This window comes from Pongo pygmaeus, chromosome 22 (genome assembly GCF_028885625.2).
Source record: "Pongo pygmaeus isolate AG05252 chromosome 22, NHGRI_mPonPyg2-v2.0_pri, whole genome shotgun sequence".
NCBI classification, from domain to species: domain Eukaryota; kingdom Metazoa; phylum Chordata; class Mammalia; order Primates; family Hominidae; genus Pongo; species Pongo pygmaeus.
Window position 1 is genome coordinate 32,051,190 of NC_072395.2, and position 15,007 is coordinate 32,066,196.

General features: G+C 33.9%; 1 pseudogene; it reads left to right on the forward strand.

The window, feature by feature from the left end:
- The first annotated feature begins 14,151 nt into the window (after positions 1-14,151).
- Positions 14,152-14,452, forward strand: LOC129022715 (large ribosomal subunit protein eL37-like; annotated as a pseudogene).
- Positions 14,453-15,007: the final 555 nt, after the last annotated feature.

Genomic DNA, 15,007 nt, shown 5'->3' on the forward strand with positions numbered 1-15,007 from the left:
TGTGATAATGCTCTTTTGTAAAGTCAAATTAGCAAGAAATGCATAAAACAAGTTAGAACTCTTAATATCTTTACACAATTTATACCTCCAGTATTGGAAATGATACCACGATAAACCACGTATCATAGTGAATTGTAAAAAATAATGTTGACTATTTAAAATAGTGGGGAAAACCTAAGAAAAGAAAAAAACTTAGACATACGAAAAAGTGCATTACAGGAATAGATTATGGGCAATTGCATGGAGGTAACCTATAAGAGCTGACCAACTTTCATTATCTTGAACTATTTTCTGAAGTCTTGCGTTGCAATTAAAAGCTGCCTTTTTCTTTTAGGGCATTGCTCTCTTCAGAGGATACACTCAAATTCATTTTCTACCTGGCATTGTTCTTTTTAAAATTATTTTGATTCTATATCCACCTACAGAAGTCTTCTCTATAAAATTTTCATATTTTTTGTGCCCTTATTCTGTGTTGTTCTGGGTACTCAGAATTCTATTCCACAGACACTCATATACAGACCACAAATTTGGAGGACACAATACTGGTGATAAAACAGCAACACCAGTGCATAAGTGTTTTCTTATCCTACTGTGCACATAACCATTTTCAAACCAGTCAGTAACTTCACTGGCTGGCTTCTTCAGCAAATTCTGCTTTCATTCATTAAAAACTCTTGGAATTTCATCAGCTGGAAGGAATGCCAATGCAAACAAGTGACACATTTTAAAACTAAAATTTTTGTTGTGTCCCTATGAAGTTGCCAATCCACTCTTCTGAATTTTCTGCCAAATGCAAATAAAGACAATAACAAGGTGATATGTTGCCTAATACGATGTAACTAACATGATGCAACTATCCTGTATAAAACTGAAAACCACAGTAATACCTTCCCCAGCATTTGGATTTCAGGATTTCAATTCTCAGAATTCTCATCTTTTGGGATTGTGACTTTTCAGAATTTTAGATGATAGGGACTTCAGACTTTAGAAATTTAGACTTTAAAGATTTTAATCTTAAGAGATTTTGATTATTTGAAATCTCAACATTCAGGGTTGTAGTGTTCAAGATTTTTGTCTTTTGTGATTATGATCCACACAATAATTTTTAAATACTCTAATGTTTAATATATGCACTTAAAATGATAATTCTCCTTCATAGTATTGAAATTGCCCAACTTATAAGTATTGATAGGTTTTATTTAGGTTTTTGATTGTAGGTATTTCATGTTTTCAATAAATATCTTTTCATTGATTCATAAATATCTTCAAAAGTGTTTCTTTTTTAGTTTTAATTTCCAATTGCATGAAAGATTTTGATTTAGAATTCTGTTCTGATTTACAATTTGATGCTTTTTGTTAAGAATGTAGTCTATATTATATCAATGCATTGCTACTTAGAGACTCTTCATTGCTCAGGTATGTAGTTGATACACTTTTATGTGCGCACTTGAAAATATATGAGTAATATAATTTTGGAGAACAGAATTCTACACACACAAGCACAAATATAAACACGTATGTGAGCAAATTGTTAATTGCATTGTCAAATTTTTCTATGTCTTTTTCTTTCAAATTCTAATAGTATTTTTTAAAAATGGACCACTATGACATGCTATAGCCTTACTGATTATGCTGTTAATTGGATTTTATAACTGCATACATAATACTTGAGATCTAGTTTGCTCCATTGTATTATTGCTTCTCTTCGTAAGGTGAATGTTTGCTCAAAATTGTAATTCTTCTGGTAATTTATTCTTGTGTAAATTATATCACTAAATCATTACCCATTCTACAATCCTGTCTTTCCAGATTTATAATCTTGGCGTTCCTGGTAGCTACAACTTCACCTCTGTGTTTTGCTTTAATCTCATTAGAGATGTTCTGGTGTAAAATAATGCTCATCTCGTCTTCTAATCTTGCACTCTTCTACCATCTCAGCTTCTAGAAGTGTCCTAGAAGGTAGCCTCAATCAAATATTTACACCTTTGCCTAGGGTTCCAGCTATGGAAAATATAAACAGAAGGCAAACAAACATAAAGAAAATTATTTCATCTTAATCTTTTATTAAGCAATATATATTACACCTTAAAAATCTGTTATCTAACATTTGATTGACTTTTAGAAGTTTCTGATGAAAACTATGTAATATTCAAATTACTGACTACAGAAAGTAGGCCAGACAGGACATTTCTGTTACAAGGCTTTATCCATTTTTGAGCATGAAAACTTTACCTACGATTATATTGTCCAAGGAAGTAAGTTTATCTTCACTTTTACTTCAGTTGGATTGGTGTTTTATCTATATTATACACTTACATGGAAGTTATAAAAAGTTTTATTTCGGTTTAGAACATTCAATGTGAAAATAGACTTTTACTCTCAAAGGAGATGATGTAATATGTTTTCAATTCCTGTTCCATTTGTTCTGAATGCTGAATGTATTTCTGTTTAATTTAATGTGTAGTACTTTGCAAAATTTCTTTAAAGAATATAAACAATTATCCAAATCTATATGAATAATTGTTGAGTTTTTCATTTGTCAGTATATTCTCATTATCACTAATAATTTTGCTCCAAACAACTAAATGTTTTCCTCAAAGATATCTTTCATTTTATATCATTTTATATAAAAAAATTTTAGTTTCCTTTAATGTTGCCAAACAAAAAAAAAAATGGCAAGACAGTAAAATGCTGTGAAGTCAACTTGTTCTTTCAATTTTTCTGTTTTCTGCCTCAAAGTGGTAATAAAAACCAGATATGTTTTTCTTCGTTGGCCTTGAATCAATCATCAATTGGTCTGACTGATTATTCAGTCAATCACTTTTATTTTCTCCCTTTCTCCCTCATTATTTACCCTTTGCTTTCTTTTCCTTAAAAGAACTTTTTCAGGGGTCTGCAATAATGGCCGTTCTACAGACTCAACTTATGATCACGGGATTCTTGGATTTAATTTTTCTTTTGTTCTTTTTTCATACAGTTTTTGTGAGAAGTGTCAATTAGCAAAGTAGTTTTCAGATATTCCTGTTTTTGTCAACTAACATTATGTACAATCAAAGCTAACTTTATTGACAACTGTTTTTAATTTACATTAGTAATATGATCAGCATTGATATTAGTATTTTAAAGACATGAATAGTAGGGAGGATAGATTTTATGTTTAACCTAAAGAAGAGATAGAAAGACAGTAAGCTTCCATCCTCCATCCATCCTTTTCCAAATTATAAATTCCTCACCTCCCTTAAAAAAATAGAATCACGTTTTTTAAGTCACGTAAATAGTAGTAGTCAATTATGGTATCTTTTAATAAAATAATTCATTAATCAAATGCAAAAATGTACCTCCTCATATATATATATAACTTTAAATGACACTAATCTTGTACAAATCCTTCAAATTTTTTCACGCATCGTTAAACCTCATGCATATTCAAACCTCACACATATTCAAAAGTATGTGTGTGCTAGGTAAACATATAAGACATCCCCTATTGATCTCCACCTCCTGATATTCACATTTGTTGTAAGCCCTTCTTGGATATGGGCTGAACCTAACAGCTAGCTTCTATTTAACACAGTACAGCACAAGGGGAAGGACACCACTTCCATGAGGAAGTTATGAAAGATTGTGATTTTCTTTTGTGGAGTATATTAATAGATCCCAGGAATTCATGGTCAAAAATTCTTGTTGGATCATTACTCTGACCATTCTAACCCTGCTCCTATTAAGTCATGGTTATACCAGACTTAATGGCTGGAAATAACAGGAATGCTCAATAAATGCTTATCTGTTCTACTGTGAAATCTACCCCTGGTTTGTCAATTACTCCAAAACATGAGTCTGCGCATAGGCCAAGAGCCTGTGGTAAAGGAAGGCTTTTTCACTGTAAATACTCAGAATGTTTCTTACTATTCCACTGGAAAATGAAGCAAGCTTCTAAGTATGCTCTTGGTAAAGAAAAATACTTTGATGTATGTGATCTTTAGAATAGTAGTTTCCTGCCATGATTAATTCTAAGAGTTTCAAATCTGCTAGTTAGAGTGAAATGGTAAGTGGCCCGTTAGCCCATGTCTACTGCATTGATAGACCCAGTGGGACCCCAAACCAAAATATTCTCATGGTTGTTTTCTCTAGTCTGGTAAATATTTGGAATGAACAATTCTGCAATAAGAAAAATTTCCATTGTGGTTCCCTGACTTTTGAAGTATGGATTTTATGATGGAAAGGACAATGCCCAGGAAAGTTTCTTTCCCTAAAAGTATCGTCAGTCAAAACAATTGCTTACTCCTGAGAAGATTATAGAGATTAGCAACTCTATCAAACACTTGAAGGAAACCCTGTGTAGTTTTCTATATAATCTCATTTTCAAAAAATATACTTTAAAAAAATAAAAATAGAAATTTCAAGTTCACAGAAAAATTTAGCAGAAGATACAGAAATTTTCTGTATAGCTCCTGCCTCCATACATGCATAGACTCCCCCATTATCAACATCCCCCACCAGAGTGCTACATTGGTTACAATTGGATTATCTAAATTGCTGGGTGTGATGGCTCATGCCTATAATCCCAGTGCTTTGGGATGCCAAGGTGAGAGCATTTCTTGAGGCCAGGAGTTTGAGATCAGCCTGGACAACATAGTGAGACCTCATCTCTTGAAAAAATAAAAAAATAAAAAATTGGCCGGCTGTGGTGGGTAGTCCTAGCTACCAGAAGGCTGAGGCAGGAGGATCGCTTGAGCACAGGAGTTTGAGATTACAGTGAGCTATGATTGAGCCACTGCACTCCAGCCTGGGTAAGAGAGCAAGACTCTGTCTCAAAACAAAACGAAAAACAAAAGAAAACACCAATAAACCAGCTAAATTGACACATCACAATATAAAGTTCATAGTTTACATTAGGGTTCACTCTTGGTCGTGTGTATTCTGTGGATTAGCACAAATGTATCATGACATTTTCTACCACTAGAGCATCATATAGAATACTTTTACTATCTAAAAAGTTCTCTGTGCTCTCTCTGCTTATCCCTCAGTCTTCCCACTCTGCTCAAGCCCTGGCGATCACTGATATTACCGTCTCCATAGTTTCGCCTTTTCCAGAATGCCATACAATTGGGATTATACAATATGGAGGCTTTTCAGATTGGCTTACTTTAGTTAGTAATATGCATTTAACTTTCTTCTATGCCTTGTCATGGCTTGATAGCTAATTTATTTTTAGCAGTTAATAATTTCCATTGTCTGGATATACAACAGTTAATCTATCCATTCACCTATTGAATGACATCTTGGTTGGTTCAAATTGTTAGCAATTTTCAACTCTTTTTGGGTAGAAACTGTAGAGCAGGATTGCTAGATCATACTGAAAGAGCACGTTTAGTTTCGTAAGAAACTGCAAGACAATATTATGATGTGACTGTACCATTTTGCATCCCTACCAGCAACGAATGAGAGTTCCTATTGTTCTATATCCTCTCCAGCATTTGATATAGTCTGTGTTCTGATTTTGGCCATTCTAATATGTGTGTAGTGATAACTCATTTATGTTTTAATTTGCATTTTCCTGTTGACATGTGATTTGGGGAATCTAGCCGTGTGCTTATTTATAATCTGTATATCTCCTTTGGTGAAGCATCTGTTAAGACTTTTGACCTAATTTTTAATTTTTCTTCTTATTTCTGAATTTGAAGAGTTCTTTTTGTCATTTGGCTGGTAGTCCCCTATCAGATATATCTTTTGCAGATATTATCTCCTAGCCTGTGGCTTGTCTTTTTTATTCTCTTGAAACTGCCTTTGCAGAATTGAAGTTTTTAATTATAGTAATGTCCAGCTTTTTAAAAATGGATAATGTCTTTGTTGCTGTATCTAAAAAGGCATGGCCATATCCCAGGTAATCTTGGTTTTCTCCTATGTTATCTCCTAGAAACTTTATAGTTTTATACATTAAACAACATTAATGTCTATAATCTATTTTAACTTAATTATTGTGAATAGTGTAAGGCACTGCGTCTACAAAAATATATATATTTTTTGCCTGTGGATGTCCAAATGTCCCAGCACCATTTATTGAGATGATTTTTTTTTCACTTTATTGTTTTGACTCCTTTGTCAAAGATCAATTAACTATATTTATGCAGGCTTATTTTGGGTGTATTGATCTATTTGTCTCTTCTTTTTCACAACCACACTGTATTGATTGCCATAGCTTTATAGTATGCCTTAAAATCAGGTAGTTTCAGTCTTCCTAATTTGTTCTACTCCTTTGATATCGAGTTGGCTATTCTAGGTCTTTTGCCTCTTCATATTAACTTTAATATCAGTTTGCCAATATCCACAAAATAGCTTCTTGAATTATTACTGGGATTGGATTGAATCTATACAGCAAGTTGGAAAAACTGACATAGTGACAATCTTGATTTTTCCTGTCCATAAATTTGTAATATCTCTCAATTTATTTAGTACTTTAATTTCTTTCATCAGAGTTTTGTTGTTTTTCTCATAAAAATTATTTTGTTTGATTTATACCTATGTATTGATTGGAATGCCAATATAAATGTTACTCTTTTTTATTTACAATTTCACTTGTTCTTTGCTGGTATATAGGAAAGTGATTTACTTTTGCTTATTAGTTCCTGGAGCTTTCTTTGTTGATTCTTCTGTATTTTCTACATTGATGATCATGTCATGTGTGCACAAGAGCAATTTTATTTCTTCCTCCCCAATCTGTATATTCTTTATTTTTTTTTTTGTCTTAATTGCATTAGCTGGGACTTCCAGTTTGATGTTTAAAAAGAGGGGTGAGGCAGGGTGTGGTGGCTCATGCCTGCACTTTGGGAGGCCGAGGCAGGCGGATCACGAGGTAAGGAGATCAAGACCATCCTGGCTAATACAGTGAAACCCTGTCGCTACTAAAAATACAAAAAATTAGCCAGGCATGGTGGCAGGCACCTGTAATTTCAGCTACTCGGGAGGCTGAGGCAGGGGAATTGCTTGAACCCGGGAGGCAGAGGTTGCAGTGAGCCGAGATTGCGCCATGGCACTCCAGCCTGGGTGACAGAGCAAGACTCCATCTCAAAATACAAACAAACAAACAAACAAACAAAATAAGAGGGGTGAGAGGGGACATCTTTGCTTTATTTTTATTTTTCATCTTATTGTGAAAACATTAAGCTTCTCACCATTAATTCTGACGGTAGTTGTGGGTTTTCTTTTTTTAACATATTCTTCATTAAATTGGGTAAGTTTCTCTTTATTCTCAGTTTATTGAGTGTTTTTAGTATGCATGGGTGCTGGATTTTGTCAAATGTTTTATGCACGTATATTGATATAATTATGTAACTTTTTTCTCTTTTATGCTGTTGCTATGATGGGTTACACTCATTGTTTATCAAATATTAAACCAGTTTATACCAGGGATAAATCCTACTGAGTCAAGGTGTATAATCACTTTTATACATAGTTACATTCAATTTGCTAGTATTGAGAAATTTTGCATCTATATTTATAAAAGGTATTTGTCTGTAGATTTATTTTAATGTCTTTGTCTGGCTTGGGGATTAGTGTGATGCTGGGTTTAAAGAGCACCCTTTGTGTATTTTCATTTAGAGCATGTCTAAATAAAGACATGAGTTACAAAGTTTAAGAATATAAAGAATGAGTTACAAAGTTTTTTCTCCCTTTTATTCTTAGCCTGGCTAAAGTTTTGTTGATTTTATTAAACTTTTCAAATAACCAGGTTTTCTTGTCATTGTCTTTTTTCTATTGATTTCCTGTTTTCAATTTTATTAATTTCTAGTCTAATTACTATTATTTATTTTATGCATCTTCTTGTGATAAAATTTTTTCTAGTTTCCTAAGGTGGAAACTTAGATTATTAATTTAGATCTTGTGATGGTTAATTATGATTGAAGAATGCAAAGTATTTTTTCTGCTTTTGTCTGTGAGGGTGTTGCCAAAAGAAATCAACATTTGAGTCAGTGGACTGGGAGAGGCAAACCCACCCTCAGTCTGAGTGGATACCAACTAGCTGAATAGTCTAGCTGCGCTTGGTGCAGCTAGAATAAAGCAGGCTGAAGAAGGTGGAAGGACTTGACTTCCCAAGCCTTCTGGCCTTCGTCTTTCTCCCATGCTGGATAATTCCTGCCCTTGAACATCAGACTCCAAGTTCGTCAGCTTTTGGACTCTTGAAATTACACCAGGGGTTTGCCAGGGGCTCTTGGGCCTTGCCACCAACTGAAGGCTGCACTGTCAGCTTCCCTATTATTGAGGTTTGGGGACTCTGGGTGGCTTTCTTGCCCCTCAGCATGCAGACGGCCTATTGTGGGACTTCACCTTGTGATCGTGTGAGTCAATACTCTTTAATACACTCCCCTTCATATATACATCTATCTTATTAATTCTGTCCCTCTAGAAAGGCCTGACTAATACAGATATTTTCTTCTTTTCTAATATATATATTCAATGCTATACAATTTCCTCTAAGGATTGCTTTCACTGTATTTGACAAATTTTGATAAATTGTATTTTTGTTTTCACTTAGTTCAAAATGTTTTTTAACTTGTCTTGAGATTTCTTCTTTGCCCATATGTTATTTAGAAGTGTGTTTGGGGATTTTTCAATTATCTTTCTGTTATTGATTTACGGTTTAATTCCTGTGTTTTCTAAGAGTAATCATTGTATGATTTGTAATCTTTTAAATTGTTGAGGTGTGGTTTATAGCCCAGAATGTGGAATATCTTGGTGAATGTTTTGTGTGAGTTTGAGAAGAATGTGTATTCTTTCATTGTTGGATAAAGTAGTCTATGAACGTTAATTATATCTAGTTGATTAATAGAATTGCTGAGTTCAACTATGTTCTTACTGATTTTTACCTGCTGGACCTGTTCATTTCTCATAGAGGTATGTTGAAGCCTCCACATGTGATAGTGGATTCACCTATTTATCCTTGAAGTTCTACCAGCTTTTGCCTCACATATTTTGATGCTCCGTTGTTAGGTGCATATGAGTAAGGATTGTTATATCTTATTGGATAATATACCCCTTTATTACTTGTAATGCCATCCTTTATCCCTAATAATTTTTCTTGCTTTGAAGTCTGCTCTGTCTGAATTTAATATAACTATTCCTGCTTGTTTTGATTAGTGTTAGTATGGTATATATTTCTACAGCTGTTACCTTTAATTTATATGTGTCTTTATATTTAAAGTGGGTTTGTTTTTAAAACAAATTAAAGTTGGATGATCTTTTCCAATTCACTGAAAATCTCTGTCTTTTAATTGGTACATTTAGACCATTGACATCCAGTGACTGTTAGTATATTTGCATTAATATCTGCCATGTTTGTTATTTTCCCACCCCCCCTCTTTTTTTTTTTCTAAGATGGAGTCTCACTCTGTCACCCTGGCTGAAGTGCAGTGGTGCGATCTTGGCTCACTGCAACCTCTGCCTCCCAGGTTCAAGAGATTCTCCTGCCTCAGCCTCCCAAGTAGCTGGGAATATAGGTGCCTGCCACTACACCCAGCTAATTTTTTGTATTTTTAGTAGAGACAAGGTTTCACCATGTTGGCCAGACTGGTCTCAGGCTCCTGACCTCATGATTTGCCCACCTCGGCCTCCCAAAGTGCTGCAATTACAGGTGTGAGCCACTGTGCCCGACCTTTGTTACTTTTTTCTATTTGTTCCTAGTTCTTTGTTCTTATTTTTGTCTTCCACTCTTTTTCCGCTTTTGTTATTTTAATTGAGAATTTAATATAATTTTATTTTCTCTCCTTTCATAGAAAACTATCTATACTTCTTTTTTTACTTTGAAAAATTTCCTCTCCTTTTAAGTTGCCAGTTTGACCGGTCAAGAAGATGGCCAGCTACAGTACTCACCTTATTTGAACTTTCAGGTTTTGTCACAGTTAGTCCTTTTTCTTTAAACATTTTCTCCTAATATTTTCCAGAATTTTACAACCCCTTGTTGTTTGTCTTCCTCCTTCCATTGCTCCATCTCCATATTCTCTGTTTTCTCATCATTTCTCAAATCTCTGATAATTGCCCAGGTTTTGTGCTTGGACCCCTTTTTTTCTGCATCAAAACTGTTTCTTATGGTGTTTCATCTAATTCCACAGCTTTACTTGTCTTCTGTGTGTTAATGACTTCCAAACTGATAACTTCAGGCAACAGCTCTCCTCTGAATTCTAGTTGTGTATATTGAAATTCCTACTGTATATGTTCACTTAGATGACTAATTAGCTGCTCAAATTTCTCGTATTCAAAATAACCGGCATTGGTAGAATCTTCATTGTCACCATATAATTAGGAGACCAAAATAAACACCTTTATCAACGAAGACAGACTCTGAGATCAAGGGAAAAAAAAAACAAACAAAAAACAAACAAAAAAACCACCTACAGGTTGAGGGTTCAGGCTTTAGCTGGCATAACAACTTCCTAAATTCCTACGGATACAAGAAAAACTACCCTCTTCCTAAGCTCTGGAACATTAGGAACTATCACTAATTTACAATCCAGACAACCACAGCTGATTGAACAGGGGACTGGCCTTACATTCTTTTCTGCTAGGAAACTGCAGATCTTAAGCCTGTTTCAGCCAGAATATACTGACTGTGTAAATATTATCTCTGTGTCCTATAGTCAACCTTTTGATGTAAAGAGCCAACATCCATCTCACTTTAGTGCTAAAACTCCACCCTAAAGTAATATACACATGTGTTTTTTTCCTCTGTTAATTATGTATGGCTTTCTCCAAAACCTACTCATTATGTATGATTCTATTAATATTTTGTGGCACAGGTCCTGTGGTAAAGCATAAAAAGCAACCTGTCTTTTACCTCTTTAAAAAGAAAGCACCTTAGGTCCATGCCAGAGACTGCCTTTTCCTGGTTTGCAAACTGATATAGCCAGTAAAATTCTCCTTTCTACTATTTAGCCATCCTGGTGATCTTTTGCATGGCATCCACTCTAAAACTACACTTGGTTTTCTTTTTGGTCGAGGATAACAACTTCATTTTTCCTTCTCAATGTTTTTTCCTTAGCAATGATTACCATTTGGCAAGCAATATATTTTTTTAAGTTTTTTACTTTGTTTGGTTTCTATTTTCTTACACTAGAATGAAAATAACATAAAGATTTATATTTTTATTATTTTGTCTTTTCAAAGCTCATACTTAGATGGTTCCTAGCCTAGAATTTAATATTGTTGTTGAACAAGTGATTGAAGTTTAGAATTTAAAAATGAGAACAAAAATAATAATACAACAGTAATTCAGTTACATGTTATTCAATATTTTCCTCCCAAAAGAGCAAATGTACTGCTGATTTACTTTAAATCCTCCTTGTTTCCGAGCAACATGGTTAGTGTTTGCAAATATCCTATTATAAAATTTTGATCCATATCTTGTAAGGAAATAAAGTTTATTAGTTATGTAGCTTTTTTGAAAACTTTCATATGCAACTTCCTTTATTTCCTAGTGTTCGACTATATTCCTTTTTTTTTCTCTTTGATCAACTATTACATTTTTAAAGCAGTATTAAAAACCTCTGTAGTCGTAAAGAATTTTCCTCAAGTTAGGGGTAAGATTTTCTGTTATCAATCAGTGCCAGTCCAAGTTGCTATGAGATATATTTCAAAGCTGATGCAATAGCCTATGTATACACTAACTGAAAAACTCTCATTTGTCTTTTTTTAAATGAAATTTTTCTGTTTAAAATGAACTAATTTTAAACATCCTACCTAGCTACAATTTCAAAGATACATGCTTATTACTCTTATGTGAAAACAGAAAGCAAAAGCATGCAGAGCAGACAAAACTGTTATCTCTTAAACTGCTTCTTCTTTCTTCTTTTACCTCTTTAAGAAGTGATTCCCCATGGTTATATAAAAATGTGAATATCCAAACACAGTAAGATTCATATTTGCAAAAGTGAATCTCTGCATTCAACATCTGTCTCCTTGTAGGCTTTTAAAATAATTATGTAGATATCTCCAGCATTGCTTTTCAATATTGCTATTTGGTGGATTTTCTTTTTTTTCCTTTTTTTTGAGATGGAGTCTCGCTCTGTCGCCTAGGCTGGAGTGCAGTGGCATGATCTCGGCTCACTGCAACCTCCGCCTCCTGGGTTCAAGCGATTCTACTCCCTCAGCCTCCTGAGCAGGTGGGATTACAGACGCCTGCCACCACCCCCGGTTAATTTTGGTATTTTTAGTAGAGACGGGATTTCACCATGTTGGTCAGGCTGGTCTTGAACTCCTGACCTCTTGATCCACCTGTCTTGGCTTCCCAAAGTGCTGGGATTACAGGCGTGAGCCATCGTGCCTGGCTGGCTTTTCTTGATGGTTGGCTATAGTGCATTAAATTTGTTACTGGCCATTTGCCAGTTATTTAGTACAATGTAGGGTTAGAAACATGTTTATCAATACCTAGTCAATACTAAAAATATGAATTTTATTGCTGTATAACATCTCATAAGCTGAAACTTGGATATATACATTATGTTAAAAATGTAAAATGAACAGTAACACTTAAATTTCTATAAACCTATTGGGGAGGTTCAATGCTATATGGACATAAATTAGGATAATTCTGTAAACTAAACATAAAGCAAATTGGACCTATTAGAAGAAGTGGCAAGACATAAATTCAAATATCCTATAAACTGATTGAGTATAATTCTTCTTCTTCTGGCACTTAAAAGCAAATTTGCGTATAGATAGGCATATTCCTGTAAATTAGCTAATTTTTATTGCAGAATCTCAATTTAAACGTCAGTTTATTTTTTGCTCATGCTCCATGTTTCATTATCTGTTGTTAAAATGCCTTAAGGTGGTGAAATTTAACAAAATAAATAAATAAAAGGCAACCAGTTAAATTTGAATTTCAAATAAACAATGGACATCTTTTTTAGTATAAGTATGTCCCAGGCAATATTTGGAATATACTTTTACTAATGTTGTTGTTGTGGTTGTTTTCTGGAAATCAAATGTTACTGGGTATTGTGTATTTTATTTAACAACCATACCCTTGACGCATCACAGTAACTCAGAAAGGAGGTTGGCAACTCAGCCAGCCACAATCCCAGACATCCCTGGTCACCATATTAGAGGAAAGGGGAAGTATGGAGTTTCTGCATCAGAGGGTAATGATTATAGTCCTCAATCTTATCAAATTATTTTTTTCTGTGCTGTTTGCAGACTAATAATCCAAGAGAGTGTTAATTGTTTTTCCCATCTCTTATTTCACATAAATTAATTCAGCCTCTAGGAGTCCTCTATAGGTTTATAGCCAGTTTTTAATATTAACCCCTGGGAAAGTAAACTAAGGAGAATATGTTTCAATATAATTATATTTTATCCTTTATTAAAATGGTGAATATATTTTCTACTAAGTCAGTATGGTTAACAAATATACAAAGGTACTGATGGTATCTATGAGATCATATGCTAAATTAGCTAAAGGGAACAGTCAAAATAGCAGAATTTTGCAAAATATTTATTTATTAAGTTTAAGAACAAAATGAAATATAAAATAGCATAGGTAGACAGCGTGACATAAAAATACACACTGCTGGAATAACCCAGTAGTACCGATTTTTTAAACCATTAGTGAAAACTCTTCTTTAAAAACAGAGAGCACCCTTTTGTGTTATTTTTTATTTAGAGCATATCTTGTATTAGAAAGATTTAGATCCATCTGTTGTTCCATATTTCTCTAATATTTCTAAAGAAATAAAGCTCAATATTGACTATGTATTGTCGATCTCTCTGTTAAGAAAAAAATCAAATTATGAACTCCTATAACAAAAACTGGAACTTAATCATTTGCAGTATCTCCATGCTGACGTAGCAAAAATTAGACAAGAGCAAATTGGGTTAATTTCAATGAATATTATTTTGGTTTAATTGGGGAGAATATATGGAGGAATTTTTTTCAATATTCAAATGTGATCAAATCCAAATATGTTGTTTAGTTTGGGATGTCAAAATATTGGAGTGCGTGAAGACTACAGACAATAAAAACTTAAATGAAAGGATTAGGAGACCAAAATTCTGAGAATAATTTAAAGCATATTTGTAATGTGGCTTTCTCTTGGAAAGTTATTGGTTAATGATTTTATTTGCTTTTCCAGTCTCTTTGGTATCGGCCATGAACGCAAGATGACAAAGCGAACGCCATCGTTTGGAGTGTTGCAATAACACTCGCTCTTGTGCCACCACTGTGGTCTAGGATCTATCACCTGCAGAAGTGACCTGTGGCAAATGTGGTTACTCTGCCAAGCACAAGAGAAAGTGTAACTGGAGTGCCAAGGCTAAAAGACAAAATACCACTGGGACTGGTTGAATGAGGCAGCTAAAAATTGGGTACAGCAGGTTCAGGCATGGATTCCACGAAGAAACAACACCTAAGCCCAAGAGAGCAGCTGCCACAGAGTCCAATTCAACTTCAGAATTTCAGTGACTGGGAATGCAATGAATGCTCTAGTTTTAATATTTTTTTCTTAAAGATTTTATTTTCTTGCTTGTTCATTTTTGCTTGCAGATAGAGAATTTACCTTAATGCTAGGACAGCTTTCCCTCTTTGAGTCTAGAATTTCTATGTGCCTCTTTAGTTTTAGGGGAGAGCTAGTCAAATTTGAGGGGTCTCAAGTATTACTAAAGGAGGGTGAGAAAGATTTTACACTTTCTTTTCTGCTTTAGGATTTGAAGACATTTGTTCTCAGTAATTTTTAGACTATTAATTTTGTTGAAAAAATTAAGGGATGGTTCTGGATATATGCCTTTTTTAATCTCTGGGTTTAATTATAACATTGCCTCATTATTAATAGTAATTGTTTATGTTTTAGGGGTATATTTGAGCTTTAAAAACTTGTTAATATTAAGTATTTGTATATCTATTGAATACTTTAACACATACATTTAAATTTCTTAGTACCAAATTATACTTATTATAACACTGAATGAACTTCTATTTACTGGAAATTGCATTTCTTGATTATATTCTTATTACAATTTA